A 14144-nucleotide genomic window follows, 5' to 3' on the forward strand; every position below is an offset into this window, starting at 1 on the left:
CCCCTCCCACTCTACTCTCTCCCTCACTCTCTCTCCACCTTTCTCCCTCTATTTCTTTCTTCTTCCCTCCCAACTTCTCCCTCTCTAACTCCATCTCTCTCTTGAGTCCTCTCTCTCTTCCTTCCTCTCTCTATAATTCTCTCCCACCTCCCTATGTATCTCCCCCCCACACATTCTCTCTCTCTTCCCTCTAACTTTGTCACTATCTCCCTCCCTCTCTTCTTCTCTCTATGATCTGTTAATGAAAAAGGTATTATAGACTTTATGTGAAGTTGCTTATGTTACTTAGTGCAATGGATCGAAAAGATTGCAAATAACATAAACTCATAAGCAAATTGAAAACACATTCAATCACATCAACACAACAAAATTTAATAAAGGAGTTCACTAGACTTCCTGGCTACGTCTCCTGGTCCTTTAGCTTCCAGTGTTGACCGCTTTATTTTGTCTTCAAAATGCTTTTACAGGTATGAGCTCAAAAAAAGTAGCTCAAATGAGAAAATGGAACTCACCATTGTGTTCAGCTCAAAATTTTTATTCAAACAAGTATAAACTTGACCATATTTGGCCATTTTGACCTCCAGACCCCCTGGAATGTGAAAAACCACCTCTGCCTTCTGCAAAACCACTTTTCGCTGACAAAAACTGCCTCGGTCTGCGTGCTGGTGGTTTGACTAGTTCGGCACCTGCAACAGTTTAATAAAAATTTGGTTCAGCTCTGTTTCAAGCCTGAACACATGGTATGTTGGTTAGCCCGAAGGTATGAAGGCGTTGGTATATAAGGTTGGAGGTTGGCGGGTCAAAACCCCCACCCGACACTCTAGCATTTTGATATGGATTGACACACATAAACTATGGTTCGGCCATATATATTTCTGCTCCGTTGGTTTATACATTGAACATATGGCAATATATACCATATATAGCTCTATCTTACGATGAATGTGGGATAATACTTTGATACAAATTAAAGGGTTCGACGGCCATGGGGTTGACCCCGGTCGTCGGCCCTTTTTTCTGGTGACAAACCCGCACACCATAAATATAATATTATCATCTCCATTAACAAGATCCATCATAGCTCGTTCAGTGTGGCCCTTCGGCAAAAACTCAGTCATTCCAGGAGGTCAGGGGTTTGATCCTCCTTGATCCCCAAAATTCTGGAAATAAGGTCACATTAGGCAAAATCCGGGCTGCCATGTGTCAGCACCAGATTGGCCCATTCCACCCAATCACAATCTGCCACATCACCTCCTCTATTGATATCATCTAAAACCCATGGCTCATTCCCAGGTTGACACGTGTCCTTCCTGACATAGGCATTGACCTGGTTAACCGTTGACTGTTGACCTTTGACTTTTTGACTTTTTACCTAATTTTCCCAAAAAATTTGACTGACTTTAACTTCTTCATTTGGACTCAGATTTACGCGTCGTTCACACCATTGGAATCGTATAGACGAGAACTTCAAATTGATCCCACTTTCATATGCATTTGAAGACTTTGATCTGGAGGCAAAATTGGATCCATTTTGGATCACTCCTCCCCAGTGGAAGCTTTTGGACCACCAAAAGTTGGTTTTAGCTATCTAGTAAGTGAGGACAAAGTTCCTTCACTTTTCCAATCTCTATCCATCATGCTTTACTTGGATTTGTACCTTTGAGTCACACTCGAAGATACTTAACATTTCCTCGTTATGAAGTCCTTATCCTCCTATCAAGAACTGTATCCTCCTGTAGCTCATTAAGATACTCAGGCAAAATATCTTCAATGGAAGGTAACTGACCTTGCTCTTCGAGATCTTCAATCAATGAAGGCTCATACAATCACAAGTTTTCAACATTTACGATGGAATAGATCTACATATAAGCTGGTAGATCTAAGCGGCAAGCATTTTCACAAATTTTGTCAAGTATTTTGAAAGGACCATATCTAGTTGGTTTCAACTTCTTACCTTTGCCTTGTAGTCTTTCTTTGCTGATGTATAACCAGACTTGATCACCAACTTGAAAACTATGCTCAACTCGATGTTTGTCATGCCACACCTTATACTTTGCTTGGCTTCTTTCCAGTTGTTCCTGTACTGCCTGGTGAATTTCCTAGATTTGTTTAATGAACTTGGTTGCTTTGTCCACATCACTGTGTCCATCAACTACTATGTCTTTACCAAAGACAAAATCTAAGGGAGACTTTGGTATAAAACTAAAACAAGTCTCAAAAGGAGATCTCTGAGTAGAATAATTTTTTGCATGGTTGTAAGCATGTTGCACATAACACAAATGCCCATCCCAAAGTTTGGGATGCTTGCTGCAATATCCTCGAAGCAACTGTATCACTATCATGTTGACCACTTTTGTCTGACCATCTGTTTGCGGATGAAATGTCATGTTTTTCTTTAACTTTGTGTCCATTAACTCCCATAGACTTGACCAAAATTTCCCAACAAATCGAGAATCTCGATCGGATAGAATAGAAGTGGGTAACCCAAAATGAATCCATACATTTTGAAATAACAACTTTGTAGTTTTTTCAGCTATGACCTGTTTATTACATGGTGTAAAAATACGCATCTTACTGAACCTATCCACAATTACATACAAATAATCATGACCCTTTCTAGACTTTGGCAATCCCCCAACAAAATCCATGGAAACACTTTCCCAAGGGCGAGAAGGAATTGGAAGTGGAGTATACAAGCCTAATTTTCTATTACTTGGCTTCCTTGTAGCACACATAGTACATCCTTTGATATATCTAGAAACTATCTCATTCATTCGTGGCCAATAGCAGAATCTTTGTAATTGTGCAATTGTTTTACTTACACCAAAATGACCTGATATGAGAGAAGTATGTGCTTCTTGAATTATATTAACTCTTTCAGTTTGTGGAATGCATAACTTTCCCATATGATATAAGAGTTTTTCCTTTATGAAATAGTCCAATTCTTCTACTTGCTTGCCATGACTTAAAGTTGCATATACATCCTTAAAATCTGTCTCTTGAGTGTATTGTTCAATGTAACTTTCATGAATTATTGAATTATGCTTAAGTATTTTGGATGCATTTATAATTGGTTTTGATAACATGTCTGCAACCTTATTATGTATGCCCTTCTTATATTTGATAACAAGATGAAATTGTTGTAGAAAACCCATCCACCAATAATTTCTTGATTGTTGCAATTTAGTTTGTGAGTGCAAATATTGAAGTGGTTGATGATCTGTGTGTATGATTGTTTCTTTACCCATTATGTAATGTTTTCACTTTTTAACACTCTCAACTAATGCATACAATTCTTTATCATAAGTAGGATAGTTAACTACTATTGATGTGAATGTCTCAGAATGAAAGCATATAGGCTTTCTGTGTTGCATCAACACTGCCCCCATGGCATATTCACTTGCATTTGTCTCGATCTCAAATGGATGTTGAAGATTTGGCAGTGCTAGTACTGGCGTTGTACTGATCCTTTCTTTCAATGTGTCGAAGGCTTTCTGTTGTTTGCCTCCCAACTAAAACACTTGTTTCACACTTGTCAAAGCACGTAAAGGAGCTGCAATCAAAGAAAAGTTAGCAATAAACTTTCTCCAATATTGTGCTACCCCTAAGAAACTTCTAACTTTTGTAGCAGTATTGGGCTTAGGCCAATTTACAATGACTTCAACCTTAGAGGGATCTATCTTCAATTCACCACCCCTACAATACAACCCAAATAATTCAAATATGTTCTGCCAAATTCACATTTTGACAGTTTTACATGGAGATTTTCTCTTTTCAAAACATCTAAAACCTGCTTTACATGCTTTACGTGTTCATCCCATGTTCTATCTCTCGCTTGGGTGGAATCCATTTAGGCTCTTGAAACATAATATCATAATCGGGAACAACTTTAACTAGATCTGCTTTTTGTTTGGGATTACAGCCTTGGAAAGCATCAGATTTATCAATACCCTTTGCTTTTACAATCATAAGTAAAAATTGTTTACTTGAATTTACAATTCTTTTCATCTGTCCTGAATTTATGAGAGAGAAGTTATCTTTGAGTTTATGAGCCCTTACAATATATTCAATTCCATCCTTAGTGAGTTGATACTTTTTTTTAGTTCGATAGAAGATAGCATTTCTATCGTACAAGTATGGACTTCCTAATACAATTCCACATATGTCCAATGGGACTATGCCTAACTCAACCTCATCTACAAACTTTGACCCAATAGCAAAATGAATTTTACATTGTTTCGTAACTTGTAGCTTAGTTTTATCACACACCCAACCTAATGGATATGGTTTTTTATGAGGTTTTGTTTCTAGATCCAACTTCTTTACAATTGCTTCAGAAATCAAATTAACTTGTGATCCACTATCAAATAAAGTATCAATTTTAGTATGCTTGGAAATTACTCTAATGTGAAATTGCTCATTTATTTTCCTCTCATCATTATCATTATCAACAAAATGCAAAGAAGTACTTGTAGATGCTTTAGAATCTTTACCTTTTATACCTATAGCTGTAACCGTTGTCTCGTCACCTGAATCTAATCCCAAGTCCTTTTGAATAGCAGCAACATTCTTCCGCTCTTTACTCCCAAACTTCTTAGGCTTCAATTCTAGATGAAATGACCAGAAATGTGCCTCATCATGGCCTTCCTTCTTACAATGAGTGCATGAAGGTTTATCTTTCTTCACAGTGTTTGTTTTCTTCTCCTTCCATTTAAGTTTCTTCTTGTCTTTATTCTTGCTTTCAATAGGTTTGGATGATTTCCCAACATCTTGGGTTACATTTTTTCCTCTAGCTTCTAGATGAGTTGCTTGGACCGATACATCATCTAAGCTAGTTGGATTAAACATAAGTATGGTATGCCTCAAATAACTATGAAGACCACCTATGTATTTCAACAATGTCTCTGGTGAGTCCAATGATATGCCTAATGTTAAAGCTCTCTTACGGAATTCCTGAGTATAACTTTGAACACTTTGACCTTTTAATTGACGTAGTGTTTGCCAACTCATCATTGCTTGTTGCATATAAGCCAAAGGATAAAATTGCTTTTTAATAGCAAAAAAAAATTCATTCCAAGTTGAAATGATTTTACCATGCTTTTTGAGATCTACTTGTGTCTTGCCTTCCCACCATACAAGTGTGGTTCCTCCAAGTCGAAGGCTAGCAAGCTGGATCTTCTTCCTTTCTGAAACAACTTTCTACACCCTGCAATACACTTCAATTTGTCTTATCCAATTATCAAGCTTTTCAACGTTAAGTTCTCCATCATAAATTGGCAAATCAAATTTTACATCTAATTTGATCAAAGAGGATGTCTTCTTTTTCTTCTTAGAAGGACTAGATTTATGAGAAGAAGAGGATGATGATGATGGTGATGGTGATGATGGAGAAGATGGTGGAGGAAGAATTTCTCCATTTCCCTTATCTTCTTGGTCTTTAGGTGATGAAGTGCCTTCATCTTTGCTCTTCTTAAACTCGCGATACATCTCTTCCACCATTGCATGTATCGTCATGAAACTATCTAGGAATTGAGATTCTGACCCAAGTGGGGTTTCATCCGCCATCCTTCTTTGTGAAAAGACCCTTCCAATCTCTGGATTTACCTCAACAAGTTCACCTTCACCTTGTCCGAGCCTTAACCTAGTAAGCATTCAAATATTCACACAATCTTGTCAGACCTTAAAAACCTTGAGCTCTGATACCACTTCATCCGTTAATTAAAAAGGTATTATAGACTTTATGTGAAGTTGTTTATGTTACTTAGTGCAATGGATCGAAAATATTGCAAATAACATAAACACAAGCAAATTGAAAAAACATTCAATCACATCAACACAACAAAATTTAATAAAGGAGTTCACCAGATTTCTGGGCTACGTCTCCTGGTTCTTTAGCTTCCAGTGCTAACCTCTTTATTTTGTCTTCAAAATGCTTTTATAGGTATGAGCTCAAAAAAAGTAGCTCAAATGAGAAAATGGACCTCACCATTGCATTCAACTCGAAATTTCAAGTCAAACGAGTATAAACTTGCCCATATTTGGCCACTGTGACCTCCAGACCCCTTGGAATGTGCAAAACCACCTCCGCCTTTTGCAAAACCACTTTTCGCTAACAAAAACCGCCTCGGTCTGCATGATGGTGGTTTGACTGGTTCGACACCTGCAACAATTTAATAAAAATTTGGTTCGGCTCTGTTTCAAGCCTGAACACATGGTATTTTGGTTAGCCCGAAGGTATGAAGGCATTGGTATATAAGGTTGGAGGTCAGCGAGTTGAAACCCCCGCCCGACACTCCAACATTTTGATATGGATTGACACACATAAACTATGGTTCGGCCATATATATTTCACTCCGTTGGTTTATACATTGAACATATGGTATTATATACCATATATAGCTATGTCTTGTGGTGAATGTGGGATAATACTTTGAAACAAATTAAAGGGTTCGGCGGCCGTGGGGTTGACCCCGGCCATCGACCCTTTTTTTCCGGCAACAAACCGCACACCATAAATATACTATTATCATCTTCGTTAACAAGATCCACTGTAGCCCATCCAGTCCTGCCCTCCAGTGAAAACTCAATCATTCCGGGAGGTCAGGGGTTCGATCCTCCTTGATCCCCAAAATTTTGGAAATAAGGCCACATTAGGCAAAATCTGGGCTGCCACGTGTCAACATCAGATTGGCCCATACCAACCAATCACAATCTGCCACGTCACCTCCTCTGCTGACATCATCCAGGACCCGTGGCTCATTCTTGGGTTGACACGTGTCCTTGCTGACGTAGGCATTGACCATTGACTTTTGACTTTTTGGCTTTTGCCCTAATTTTCCCAAAAGCTTTGACTAGCTTTAACTTCTTCATCCAGACTCGGATTTATGTGCCGTTCACACCGTTGGAATCATATCGACGAGAACTTCGACTTAATCCTACTTTCATCTACATTTGAAGACTTTGATCTAGAGGCAAAATTGGATCCATTTTGGATCACTCTCTCCTCTCCATCTCTGTGTCTCCCTCTCTCTCTTCCCCTTCTCTCCTTATCTCTCTCCTCTTCTCTCCTCTCTCCCTCACTCTTTCCCCATCTCCCTTGTCACTCCCCCTCTCTCTCCACCTCTATCTCTCTATGTCTTTATTCTTTGCTCCCTCCCCTCTCCCCCTCCAACTCCATCTCTCTCTGCCCTCTCCCTCTCTCTCCCCTCCTCCCTCTCTTTCTTCCTCTCTCTCCCACCTCCCTCTCTTTCTCTCCCCACATCACTCTCTCTCTCTTTGCCCTTTAGCTTTGTCCCTATCTCCCTACCTCCCTCTTTCCCCCTCTCCCATCCCCCTTCTCTTTCTTAAAATTTGTCTCATTATATTGTGTTTAAGAAAGTATCTAAATTAAAAAAACTTAATTGGTTGTAAAATATTAAAGTTATATTTTGGATCAATCATGTCAAAGAAAATATAATAGTGAAAAACTTAAAACAATCATGCACTATCTTTCCTCTATTATTGTTAGTCAATATGGGATCCTTAGTTAAAATGGATATATGCTAGTTCTTATTATATTATTTATATTATATAAATTTCACATCTTTATATATAAAATTATTCTTATTTTTAATTTATTAAAACTTTGATTTAATTTCTATGTGAATCTTTTTAGTAGTTGTGAGGACAGAGGGTTTAGATACATCTCAAAAGTAATTATAACATGTTTCATTTTAGATTTAATTAAAAAATGTTATAAAACTAAATTGAAATAAAATATTTATAAAATATTTAGAATGTGAAATAAGTTATGTTTTTTGGGCATGTGGTATTGATAAACCATGGTATTGGCCCATGGTATTGTAACAAAGCCTATTTGCATGTTAAATAACAAAGCTTATTTACATGTTAATAATATTCACAATAAAATGATAATAATATCCACAATAAAATGATGGTGAATATTTGTGGTTAAGAAACATGCATATTGTTATAAAATATTACTTTATTTACTTTAAGAATTTATATTACTTTTAACTTTTTATTTATTACTTTTATTTTTTTTGTTTATTACTTTTAATGTTTTATTTTTTAATTGAGCAGACATATAAATGTTAAATGTTAAACATTTACACCTACACATTTACCTCAATACATGACATATAAATGTTAAATGTTAAACATTTACACCTATATATTTACCTCAATACCAAACTGACATTAACATTAAATTAAATTTGTTAAATATCAAATGCTAAACATTTACACTTAACATCTACCCATACTAAACTGTAAAACGCTTCTCAATATAATTAATTAATAAATCTTTCATTTAAATATTAAACATAAATATAAACCTCACCATGACCCTTCTTATTTTACTTTACAAGCCTCACATAATTAGGCTGTGATGTTGATATCCCATAAACATACAACCAATACTCCATGAAACATTAAATATTTACCTTTACATACGCTCATGCTTATATTAAGCCATAGAGTTTGCATTCAATCATTACCTTTGGATCCTTTCACTACACCAACCTCTTCGAGGCTAGGCTATTTTAAGGCTATTTTAAACTAGAGGATAAATATTTCATTTTTATTTTGTCCACGTAAGTATATAGAAGTTAAAACCCAAACTTTTTACATTTGAATGGATAAATATTTCATTTTTCTTTTGTCATCCTACGCGGATAGAAGTTAAAAACTATATTTACCTTTTAAATTTATTAAGTAGAAATAATTTTTTTTGATTGGGAGTTGTTTTTTGTATGATATTTTGGATTTTCAGGTGTTATAATTTATCGGAAAAATTTGAGGTGAAATCTTTATTTGTGTTATTTAAATTGGTTTTTTTATTATATATGGATTCAGCGCCTTGAAAAATCCCTAGGGTATTTTGATTATGCAGGATCACCCATCAAACTTGTGATTTCAATAAATTCCTGCCGGATTTTAGAAATAATAAACCAAAAAAACCCACCTCAAAAACTTCCAAAAAAACTCACTAAAAACAACTCTTATTTATTTTAGAAAACGAATCTAAAATAAAGTTTTTTTTATTATAAATATAGTATATATTTTAAATTAATAAAAAAAATTATCATTCCTGAGAAATAGTTTTGACTATTTGGAATTAGTTGTGAAAACAACTCTTATTTATTTTGGAAAGCGAATCTAAAATAAGTTTTTTTAATTATAAATATAGTATATATATTTTAAATTAATAAAAAAAATTGACATTCCTAAGAAATAGTTTTGACTATTTGAGATTAGATTATAAAATTTGTGTAGACTAAATCTCTTCACTTTATTATTGGGTTATTTATTTTAAAATTTTTAATTTAAAAATTATATTTACCTTTTAAATTTATTAAGTATAAAGAAAATTTTATATAAATAAGTATATTTATTGGGAGTTGTTTTTAGTGTGATATTTTGGATTTTTCGGTGTTATAATCTAGCCAAAAAATTTGAGGTGAAATCTTGATTTGTGTTATTTAAACTTGTTTTTTGACTATATATATGGATTAAGTGCCTTGAAAAATTCTTAGGGTATTTTGATTGTGTAGGATCACCCATCAAACTTGTGATTTCAATAAATTCCTGTCGGATTTTAGAGATAATAAACCAGAAAAACCCACCTGAAAAACTTCCAAAAACACTCACTAAAAACAGCTCTTATTTATTTTGGAAAGCGAATCTAAAATATTTTTTTTTATTATAAATATAGTATATATATTTTAAGTTAATAAAAAAATTAAATAGTTTTGACTATTGGGGATTAGTTGTGAAAACAACTATTTATTTTGGAAAGCGAATCTAAAATAATTTTTTTTTTATTATAAATATAGTATATATATTTTAAATTAATAAAAAAAATGACATTTCTAAGAAATAATTTTAACTATTTGAGATTAAAAACTATTTGAGATTAAACTATAAAACTTGTGTAGACCAAATCCCTTCACCTAATTATTGGACCACTTATTTTAAAATTTTAATTTTTACATTAAAATTTGAATTCTTACCAACTATATTACCATACATATATTAGCATTTAATATTAAAATTTAAATTCTTCCCAACTATATTACCATATATATCTTATCATTTAATATATAACTTTGATATTTGAATCATATTACCACAGCAGGTATCTTATCATTATTATAGACTAATATAATCCAGATTTGTAGCCGCTAATTACGACCTTAACAATTCAAATAATACCAACGTTCGAATCCCCGATCCACCACTACTGACTATTTTGATGTTACCCTCTATATATAGCTTCATGATAAGCGTATGTTCCATAGGCTTTTCTCGAATTGAAGTGAAATCCAAAATGGAGGATCCCAACAGAAGAGCCTTCAGGAATGCGAAGAGATCCCGCGAAGAGATCAATCAAAGAATCCCAACGACCAGCTCTAACTCGAGATACAGAAGAAGGCCGACCCCAGAGGCAGAGTTCTATCCGCGGCCCAACTCTAACTATATATACAGAGGCGGGCCGTCTCCGCCGGCAAAATTCTATCCGCGGCCCAAATTTAACTCGATACACAGAGGAAGGCCGACTCCAGAGGCAGAGTCCTATCCGCGGCCCAACTTTAACTCGATACACAGAGGAAGGCCGACTCCAGAGGCAGACTTCTATCCGCGGCCCAACTGTAACTCCATACACAGAGGAAGGCCGACTCCAGAGGCAGAGTTCTATCCGCGGTCCAACAAAATAAGGAAAACATTGCCCGGGAAATTTGCTGCTGAACTGATCGAAAGAACCTCCACAGAAAGATACAGAAGGCCGACTCCAGAGGCAGAGTTCTATCCGCGGCCCAACAAAATAAGGAAAACCTCGCCCGGGAACTTTTCTGCTGAAGCGAAGGAAGTGAGCAAAATAACGTTCACAGAAAAAGGATCTAGAAATGGCAAGGGCATTGATGCCAGAAGCAATCTTTCCACGTCTTTTGAGAGACCTGTGTTGCCAAACTCCCGTGAAATCGGCCGACCCAGGGGCCAGCCTCTTCGGTCGAAATTCGAACCCAGGACCAATAACATATACAGGTCCTCTACCAGTGCCCCAGTTCCCAGGCTGCGGTCACCACGACCGGTGAACGACAACAAGCCGGTTGATTGGCACCTGGCCTGCTCTATGGCCCACGAGTACATCACCCGCGGTACATTGCTGGGGAAACCGTGGCCACCGCCGCCGCAGGATTCGAACAACGGACCTCCGGGAAATGACAATAAATCCGAACCCATGGCTGGCACCGAAGAAGAAAGTTCGGAAAGGAGAAGAGAAAAAGAACCGTGTGATTCGAACAACAGACGTCTGAGAAATGACAGCAAATCAAAGCCCACGCTTGGCACCGACGAAGAAAGACCGGAAAGCAGAAGAGAAAAAGAATCGCAGGACTCGAACATCAGATCTCCTGGAAATGACCACAAATCCAAGCACACGTCTGGCACGGAGAAAGAAATACCGAAAGTCAGAATCGACAGACGTCTGAGAAATGACAGCAAATCAAAGCCCACGCATGGCACCGACGAAGAAAGACCGGAAAGCAAAAGAGAAAAAGAATCGCAGGACTCGAACACCGGATCTCCTGGAAATGACCACAAATCCAAGCACACGTCTGGCACGGAGAAAGAATTACCGAAAATCAGAAGAGAAAAAAAACTGCGGGATTTGAACACTAGACTTCTGAGAAATGACAGCAAATCAAAATCCATGCCTGGCACCGAAGAAGAAAGACCGAAATTTAGAAGAGAAAAAGAACTTCGGGATTTGAACACTAGACTTCTGAGAAATGACAGCAAATCAAAGCCCATGCCTGGCACCGAAGAAGAAGAACTGAAAAGCAGAAGAGAAAAAGAACCGCAGGATTCGAACACCGGACCCCGGGAAAATACAACAAATCCAAGCCCACATCTAGCACCGAAAAAGGAAGACCGCAAAACAGAAGAGAAAAAGAACAGCGGGATTCGAACAGTGGTCCTCAGGGAAATGACAACAAATCCAAGCGCACGTCTGGCACCGAAGAAGAAAGACCAGGAAGCAAAAGAGAAAATGAACCGCAGGATTCGAACACGGGACAACAAATCCAAGCGCACGTTTGGCACCGAAGAAGAAAGACCGGGAAGCAGAAGAGAAAATGAACCGTTGGATTCGAACACGGGACAACAAATCCAAGCCCGCGTATGGGACTGAAGAAGAAAGAGCGGAAATCAGAAAGAAAAATAAATGCGGCATTATAAGCTTTCAGAGCTTCTCCAAGCCGGGCACGTCCGCATTCCTGGCATTGTTAATCTTTCTCAGCCGGCAACCTCGCTTGGACTGTAGAAGTGATTATTAGGCATACAGCATTTTTTTTGGGAAGATTTTTGGACAATGGCAGCCGTTGTCAGTTACAGGATTTATACAGCTTGACAAAAGGACCAGGTTACCTGTATTTTTATGAAGTTAAAAAATTATAATTGCCACCATGCAAATTTTTATTAGCATCAACTTCAACAAATTCCTCCTGGTGTGTGTCTGTTGATTTTGCCTACAATAGGTGACAGTTAGGCTTTCGTACGGAGAGTTACTATTTTGTTTTTGTAAAGGCTTAATTTTTTCACTGCCATAATTTATTTATTGTTTAAAATTTTAATTTTAATTAATTGATAAAAAATTAATTATATTTTTATTTTTATTTTTTTATTATTATGGAGAGTGGGTAAAAAATTAATTTGAAAATATAATTATGAATAGATTGTGATGGGTGTATACTTAAGGTATTTTGTGATAAAAGTTAATGTGTTGTCTGAGGTGAGTGTAATTTCCCATTAATTTTAACAGCTTAGAAAACATAACTTTTTTTTATTGAGGCTAGTGGTTGTTCTATATTTTAATTTTAATTAATTGATAAAAAAAAATATATATATATATATATATATTATGGAGAGTGGGTAGAAAATTTATTTTAAAATATAATTTGAATTTTCTATTGGGTATAGAATAGATGGTGATGGGTGTATATTTAAGGTATTTTGTGAACTTGTGGTCTAAGGCGAATAATTAAGGTATTTTGAGATACAGGTTAATGTGTTGTCTAAGGTAAGTGTGGTGAGTGTAATTCTCGATTAATTTTAACATCTTAGCAAACATAAACTTTATTTTATTGAGTCGAGATGCAATATGATGTGTAAGTGGTTGTTCAACAAATGTAAATCTGCTTATTATTAATATAAATGATTCTTTTTTTTCGTACTAAATAAAAAAAAAATTTGGTTGTTCCACAACGCAATATGATGTGTAACGCTGTCAGTCTCTTATCAAAGTTGTCGACGCGTTTCGAACCAACCAGTGTAGTTTATCGTTAGGACAAGTTGAAGAATCAGATCCAAAATGCATGTTAAATGGTCGGAGCAAAACTTCCAATTATTGACCACGTAACGGCTAACTAACGGCTATATTAGACGAGGAAGTGGCTAGTTTGACCGGACACAGGGAAAAGGGGGCAAAAGACCAATTTGTAAATTAAGTAAATTTATACAAAAGGTATATTTAATTTTAATACATGTGACCATAACTACTAACCAACTAGATTAATATCTCATCTTAGATTAAAATATTAATCTAATATTATAATAATATCAAAATATTTAAATTTAATTGTTTATTTAAATTTTTTTATAATAAACCATGATCTAAAAAAATTATTTTTCTTATATTGATCAAGTTGAATTATTATATAAGTAGTTAGTTGTACTATTACTTATCTTGTGTAATCCACGAGCTAGAAATAATCTATTAAGGGACAATACTTGAAACTAATATATTACTAATATGAGAAATGAGAATACTTTTTTAAGAGAATTTTTGGGCTAAAATCACATGATAGAATATTTGTCACGCGTTTCGAACCAACCAGTGTGGTTCATCGTCAAGACAAGTTGAAGAATCAGATCCAAAATGCATGTTAAATAGTCAGAGCAGAACTTCCAACAACTATAATTATTGACCAGGTAACGGTTAAATTAACTAACTAACGCACTAACTAACGGCTATATTAGACGAGGAAACGGCACTAACTAACGGCTATATTAGACGAGGAAACGGCTAGTTTGACCGGACACAGAGAAAAAGGGGGCAAAAGACCGATTTGTAAATTAAGTTG

The sequence above is a fragment of the Pinus tabuliformis genome, chromosome 1_2 (genome assembly GCF_031772625.1).
Source record: "Pinus tabuliformis cultivar Carrire ecotype Pingquan chromosome 1_2, CPIR1, whole genome shotgun sequence".
Taxonomy (NCBI): domain Eukaryota; kingdom Viridiplantae; phylum Streptophyta; class Pinopsida; order Pinales; family Pinaceae; genus Pinus; species Pinus tabuliformis.